Source organism: Sciurus carolinensis, chromosome 13 (assembly GCF_902686445.1).
Source record: "Sciurus carolinensis chromosome 13, mSciCar1.2, whole genome shotgun sequence".
NCBI lineage: Eukaryota > Metazoa > Chordata > Mammalia > Rodentia > Sciuridae > Sciurus > Sciurus carolinensis.
In genome coordinates this window covers 26833323-26840607 of record NC_062225.1, presented here as the reverse complement: position 1 = coordinate 26840607, position 7285 = coordinate 26833323, and the positions used below count along the sequence as shown (strand labels likewise).

The window sequence follows — 7285 nt, the reverse complement described above, 5'->3', positions numbered from 1 at the left end:
GCGGCCCTCCATCAGGATGCCTGGCTCATTCCACCTGAGGCCGCTACAAGGGACATTCACCAACCTCACCCCCCAAGAAACCTTCCCTTTTTTGGCCTTGTCATGGGGCTTCTTGACCACGTTCCTCCCGATTCCCCCACCCCATCCCTGACTCTGCCCCCATTCAGCAGGAAGTAGCTGGACTGAATGACACCCCTTTCCAATATAAAACAAGAAAGGGAGGAATATAAGGTCACCCTCCCCGCCACTTAGGTGCCAACGTGGCGCTGGCTGAACTTCTCTTCCTGATTTTACTCCTCATAACTTCTTCCCACCGGCACGAACTCGCACCCAATCAGCACTCAACACCCTGCCCAGACCCCTAGCAACAAGGCTCACCCAATCAACCATTGCCCCACTCCCCAGCAACAAGGCTCTCCCAATCAACTCTCACCCCGTTTCATGCCCCAACCAATCAGCCTCTTCCTGGCCCTATATAAGTGTGTGCATTTTTAAAATAAAACGGAACTTCTCTGGTAAGAGTCGATGAGGATGTGGGGGAAAAGGTACATTTATACATTGCTGGTGGGACTGTAAATTGGTGCAACCACTATGGAAAGCAGTATGAAGATTCCTAAGAAAAGTTGAAATGGAACCACCATTTGACCCAGCTATGCCACTCCTTGTTTATACCCAAAGGACTTAAAATCAGCATACTACAGTGAAACAGCCACATCAATGTTTGTAGCAGCTCAATTCATATTAACTAAACTATGGAACCAATCTGGATGCCCTTCAACAGATGAATGGATAAAAAAATGTGGTACATATACACAATGGAATATTACTCAGCCTTAAAGAAGATTGAAATTATGGCATTTGCAGGTAAATAGATAGAACTAGAGAATATCATGCTAAGTGAAATAAGCCAATTCCAAAAAAACAAATGCTAAATATTTTCTCTGTTAAGTGGATGCTCATCCATAGTTGGGGGTGGGTAGGGAAAAATGAAGGAACTTTGGATTGTGTAGAGGAGAGTGAGGGGAGGATTGGGATGATGGGGATGAGAAGGAAGGTAGAACGAGACAGATATTACCTTATATACATGCATGATTACACTACTAGTGTGACTCAGCACCATGTACAGAGGAATGAGAAGTTATGCTCCATTTGTGTACAATGTGTCAAAATGCATTCTACCGATTTTGGGACTGCAGCGTGGGGGGGCCTACAGAAACTGAAACCCAGATTTGTGAGGTACTGGAAACCTTCAGGGACACCATAAGTCTACAGGGTAGAAACTGTACTGCCTCAGATCCCACAGCTAAATGGGAAGACACACAAACAACATGAAAAAAAAAATAGGGAATAAAGAGCTCTGAACAAACCATGATGCCCCAATTATAGAATCCATTGACAACACAGTAGAAATGTCAGAGAAGGAGTTCAGAATTTACTTAGTAAAACTGCTTCATGACTTTAAAGAGGATATAAAGAGTGAAGAGTGAAATCAGAGCTATGTTTCAGGAGATGAAAGATAACTTAAATAAAGAGATGAAGATTCTGAAAGGAAATCTAGAAGAAATCTTTGAAATGAAGGAATCAATGAACCAAAATAAAAATTCAATGAAAAGTAGCACCAACAGAGGAGACCACTTGGAAGACAGAACTTCAGGCAATGATGACAAAATATATAATCTTGAAAATAAAGGTGACCACACAGAGAAGATGATAAATTGCGTGACATTCCCTCACCCAGACACAATGCCTGAACAACAGCTGCTGAAGCCAACGGGGTGGAGCTACTGTGACTACTTCTGGGCTGATAAGAAAGACCCCCAAGGCAATGGCACTGTGGCGGCGTTTGAACTGCTGCTCCAAAAGCAACTGAAAGACAAAGAAATGCAGAAAGAAATGTCTGAATTCGTCTGAGAGAGGATGAAGATTGAAGAAGATGCAAAGAACTTGGCTAAGCTCTCTCAGAACTCCTTGGCTGCACAGGAGGAAGGCTCCCTGGGAGAAGCATGGGCTCAGGTGAAGAAGAACCTGGCAGATGAAGCAGAAGTTCATCTGAAGTTCTCTGCCAAGATTCAGAGCCAGGTAGAGAAGCCCCTAATGAACTTTCATGAGAACTTCAAGAAAGACATGAAAAAGTGTGACCACCGTATTGCTGACCTCTGCAAGCAACTCGCCAGCCGCTATGCATCAGTGGAGAAGGCCTGGAAAGCCCTCACAGAGTGGCAGAGAGACTTGGAGATGAAGACCCAGCAGCTGAGTAATAAGACAGAAGAGGACATCAAGAAGGCATGGAGAAAGTCCACCCAGACTGGTGATGACCTCATGTGCTGTGTGGACCTCTACAACCAGGCCCAGTCCAAATGGTTTGAAGAGATGGTGACCACCACTTTGGAGTTGGAGCAGCTGGAAGTGGAGAGGGTGGAGATGATCCGGCAACATTTATGCCAGTACACACAGCTGCAGCACGAGGTGGACATGTTCAACCAAAGCACAGTTGAGCCTGTGGACCAACTGCTTTGAAAAGTGGACCTAGTCAAAGACAGAGAGCTGTGGGTCAGAGAGCACAAAACGGGCAACATTTTCCCTGTGGACATAGAGATCTAGACACGCCTGTGTGGCCCCAGATGTCCTGCCCAGGAGAGCAACTGGGTGTCCCACAGAGAAGAGATGGTGGTTCCTGCTGGGTGTAGCTTTCCTCCCACCCACTCTCCTGTCCACTGAGGAAAGAGGAGAGAGCTGGCAATTCCAGAAGGGTGATCTGGATGGCCCAGTTGGGGGATCCGAAATATTTCCAGACCAAGAAGACATACCTGCAACCCTGCCCTTGTCTCCAAGACTAAAGCCCCCAAACCCCACGCCTAGCTTGTTGCTCTGAGAACAAACTGAGGCTGGAATTTGTGGTCCCTGCTAGAACTTTGTGGTCCCCCCTGAGTTTCATAGAGGTGGTCATCACACACTTGTGCCCTTGGATGCCCTAAGGCCCATCCTCTAGCTGGTCCCTTTATCTCCTTTGGGGCTTTGGAAGATCAGGGGAGGGCCTTCTCCACCTCCAAGCCAATGTCAGGATCAGAATCATGGACAGAAGCCACCATCCAGCTCAGCCTCCACCTAGAATCCTTTGCAGCCCTCTATTTTTCTCAATGCATTTTGGGAGGCCAAATCTAGTTTTTCTTGGCCTCTTTTCATCCCCATGAGTCTTGGGAAGGCCTGTTTTCTATCTTCCCAGACCAAAACTGCCTAGAGAGGCCAGGATGGAACTACCTCATTCAGCAAATTAGCCCCAAGTTGGAGCATTGAATCACGGTTCCTATCAGACCATTCATTGTCTCTGAAGTCTCTGGAAATCCTAATCCATCTATTTCTCAGCTGATTTCTCAAGGCAGTCCCCTCCCTGCCACCCCTGCCCAGTCTCACTAGAGGGAGTTTTCCAAAGTTCTCAGCTAGTAAGACCTCCTTCAGCTCTGTGCATATCCAAAGGCTTTGAGGGATGGAGATGAACCAGCTCACCTCAGAAACCAGGTGGGGTCCATCTGCCATGGTATACTGTCCAACACTGGGCTACGCTGACCACCATTCTCCCAGGCTACCCACCATGGGCTTAATGGGGCTGGGTCAGTCCCACATGGGAGACAGGTTAGGGCAAGTCCCTTTGTCATTCCCCATATGGCTCCATCTGCTTATGCATGATGGGGTTTGGACTGCTGTCCCTTGTATGGGCACTGCACACTCTCATGGCCATAGGAGCTCATTGCTATCCAGGTGTGTCCTGCCACCTGAGCCTCCAGCTCCTCTGAACTTTCCAGAGCCTTATGCCAAGCCCTCACTTGGTGCTAGCACCTCCTTTCCCTCTGTCCATCTTCCCTGGAGAAGCCTGGGCCAAGTGTGATTCGGGAAGCTTTTCAATTCTGCCACTGGGTTCAACCCATCACTTCCTTTCTGTACAACAGCAAACATGATCACCATATTAACCTAGAGAATCAGTCTGAGGAGACTGAGAGGAAAAAATTTGACATAGTGAGCAAGGAACAAATTCTAGACAGAAACCCATGCTCTGAGAGTCCATCTTTCTTCTTTCCATCAATGACTTTGGATTGACCCTTACATCTCCCATGGGGGTAAAATTTTACAAGCACAATTCACTGATCTTTCCCTCATTTTTACATGCTAATAATGGATAACATTAATCTTGAATCTTTTGGCATCTCTTCCATTAAATTGGAATTGCTTTCTCATATTTTTTATTAGAAATATGTCCAATATACTAAAGCAAATTTTAAAAAATGCATTCTACCATCATGCATAACTAGCTGGAATATATATAAAAAATCCCCAGTACCACAAAACAAAAAACAAACAAACAAGAAGTGGCCAGATCCATTCATTTAATAAATGCTTATTTATTATTTATTATTTATTTACAAATATGATGATGATGATGGTGATGATGATGATGGTGATGATTATGATGATGTCAGGCACTGTCAAGATATCAGTGAACAAAATAGCCATGGTCCAGGTTCTCATGGAGCTTACAACCAGTAATAATAATTAATCCAGAAAAATATTAAGATAAAATAAACAAGCAAACAAAAATGTACATGTTAATTATGTGCTATGCTGAAAAATTGGATGATGTGATAGGGAGCAACTTGGAGCTATTTTATACTATGATCAAGGTGGGCCTCTATATGGAAGCAATATTCACAATGGAGCCTGAATGACTAGAAGGAACCAGGCTTGCAAAGATCAGGGAGACCAACTAGTTTAATTGCCTTGGAGTAGGAAGAAGCTTGGAGTGTCCAAAGCTTGAGCAAAGGCTCATGTGGTTGTTACCCTGAGTGAGGGTGAAGATAGCATAGTCTGGGTAGGTAGACAAGGGTTCTAGCAGGTAAGACTCTGTAAATTAGAAAGAGGAATTTGGATTCTCTTGTGTCATGGAAAACAATACAAATGTTTTAATTTAAAAGTTACATGATCTGATTTATTGTCCATATATAAGAGGGCTATAGTAAACTGCAATTACTATTGTTTTCATTTGCTCAGTCAACTTTACAAAAAAAGGACTGGGAATGTAGTTCAGAGATAGAGTGACCCTGGATTCAATCCCCAGTACTGCTTAAAATGTGTGTGTGTGTGTGTGTGTGTGTGTGTGATTGGTATATATATATAACTGGAAATTATAAATAAATTATTATAAATAACTACAGCAATTTAATGAGACCTTCTCTCAAAATAAAATAATAATAATAATAATAATAATAATAATAATAAAGGATTGGGGATATAGCTCAGTGGTAAAGTATCCCTGCAGTCAATCCTAGTACCAAAACAAAAAAACAAAAAAAACTCATCGGAATGCTGTATAACAACTTCATTAAGTTATTTCATTTAAAAAAATACATAAGATAAAAAAGCATAATGAATATACCTGGGGTGAACCTCAGTCCTGGGAGGATTTTATTCCCCATCTCCTCAACTCAGAGGACTTGCTTGAACCGGAGGAGGAAATGTTGGTTCTTGGATCCAGTATCAGTTGCTGATTCCTGCTCCCACCATGCTCCAGGTGCAGGAGGGGAAAGCCTTCGCTTGTAGTGCGGCACTGCCACTTCCTAAAGTCCATGAGATGATTCCAGTTGGGACATAAATGAGGTCTGGGGCTCATCTGTAGGCCTAAACCCCAGGCCCATGGCTGGGAGCCCTTGAAAACAAGAGTCCCTGGGTTTGCATTTATTTCTTCATAGAGTCTGGAGCAGCCCTCTAAATCTGACCCATTATCTTGGCTCTTCCACACATCTCTGCCTCCACTTAACATCCCCAGGAAGTTGGATCATTCTCTGCTGCTTTTGCTCCCAAATCCCAACCAGGACCTAGAATTTTACATCACTCCTCTGGACCTGATATTTACTGGCCACACAACTGTCTGTGTTACAGAGAGGCCCCACCAGAAAGAACCAGAAAACTGCAGAAAGATTTCTTCTTTTTTGCTTTTATCGTTCTCCAACTGACAAAAACACTCTTTAAAAATTCTATCATTGCCTCTGCCACAATTAAAAAAAGCAGGTTTTTATTTTCTCACTCTTAAGAGAAGATCTGTTCCCAGTCAACCAAGAATAATCATCTGTAGCCATTTCTGGTCCCCCTCTGATGGGGCAGATAGGCCAGAAGGGTCAGGGCCCAGTGGGTACTGAAAGGATCCCTTTCCTGATACCATCAAGGCTGTCAGTCAACTTGCAGGGCTGCTGGGGAAAGGGAAGGAGCTGGGGATTCCTAGGAAAGGAATTGGGTCTGCTTCCTTTTGGTATTAGGGCTAGTGGTGTGCTAGAACTGCCTTGGCATATAAGAGCCAATAATGAGCATCTCTTTCTAGCTCTGTATCAATAAGGTTACATTGGCAGCAGACTTGACAAGTTGAGAATCAGTTTATGGACCCAGGACAAGAGCCACAAGCAGAGGAGAATTTGAGATTGAGGTTCTTAAGTGGGCAATCTTGGGAAGTAACACAAATACAAGACTCGACCCCACAGCTGCCAAAATGTGCAAAGTCAGCAGGCCCCTGACTGCCAGAATCCTAACAATCCTCCCTGCAGGGACAAAGGGCCCTCCACTCTCCTTCAGTACCCTTGTCCACGGTCCTCCCTCCCACACCCCCAGTCCAAAGAAGATGTAATTGGTCATATTTCTTCCAAAGTTGGTTTTGCAATCCCATGCTATCCCTCATTCTTGGGGTTTTAATTTTCTGCCAACTAAGATGTGGTTCCCCTCTATTCATACCTGTTTAGCCTTCCTCATTTTTCCTACCTTTCTTATGCCATAGTTCTCCAACCATCACCACAGTCTGAGGACCACAGGGCCCAAACCCACTTTGATCTAGCTCTTCCTCTCCTTAAAAAAAAAACTTTCTCCACCCTGACCCCACAAACCCCATCCCCCGGATATCTCCACGCCCTTCTCCCCCAAAGGGGAACCAACTCATAACCTTAAGCAAACAGAGGTGCAGTGAGGATTAACCAAAGACCATAGCACCTCCCTCCACTCCCATAAAAGGACCAGCAGGTCACAAAGGTCAGACACATCTGAAGTTTACAGAACTCACAGATCTGCCCAAAATCCAGACACTGGCTAAGATCTAGCCAGAGATGACCCAGGACAAAAGGTCTGTGAGGCAGCGGCCCTCTTTCCACTGCATGGGAATCATAGTGGTTGCGTGTGTCAAGGTTATCATGTGGTTAAGTCATATGATTATGGCATAATAAGTCACTGTTTACAATAACAGCATCTACTGATACAG

The 7285-nt window shown here is 44.5% G+C and overlaps 1 pseudogene; it reads left to right on the top strand.

Annotated features, from left to right (window-relative positions):
• Window positions 1–1584: 1584 nt before the first annotated feature.
• On the top strand, window positions 1585–2601 carry LOC124963575 (growth arrest-specific protein 7-like; annotated as a pseudogene).
• The last annotated feature ends 4684 nt before the right edge of the window (window positions 2602–7285 follow it).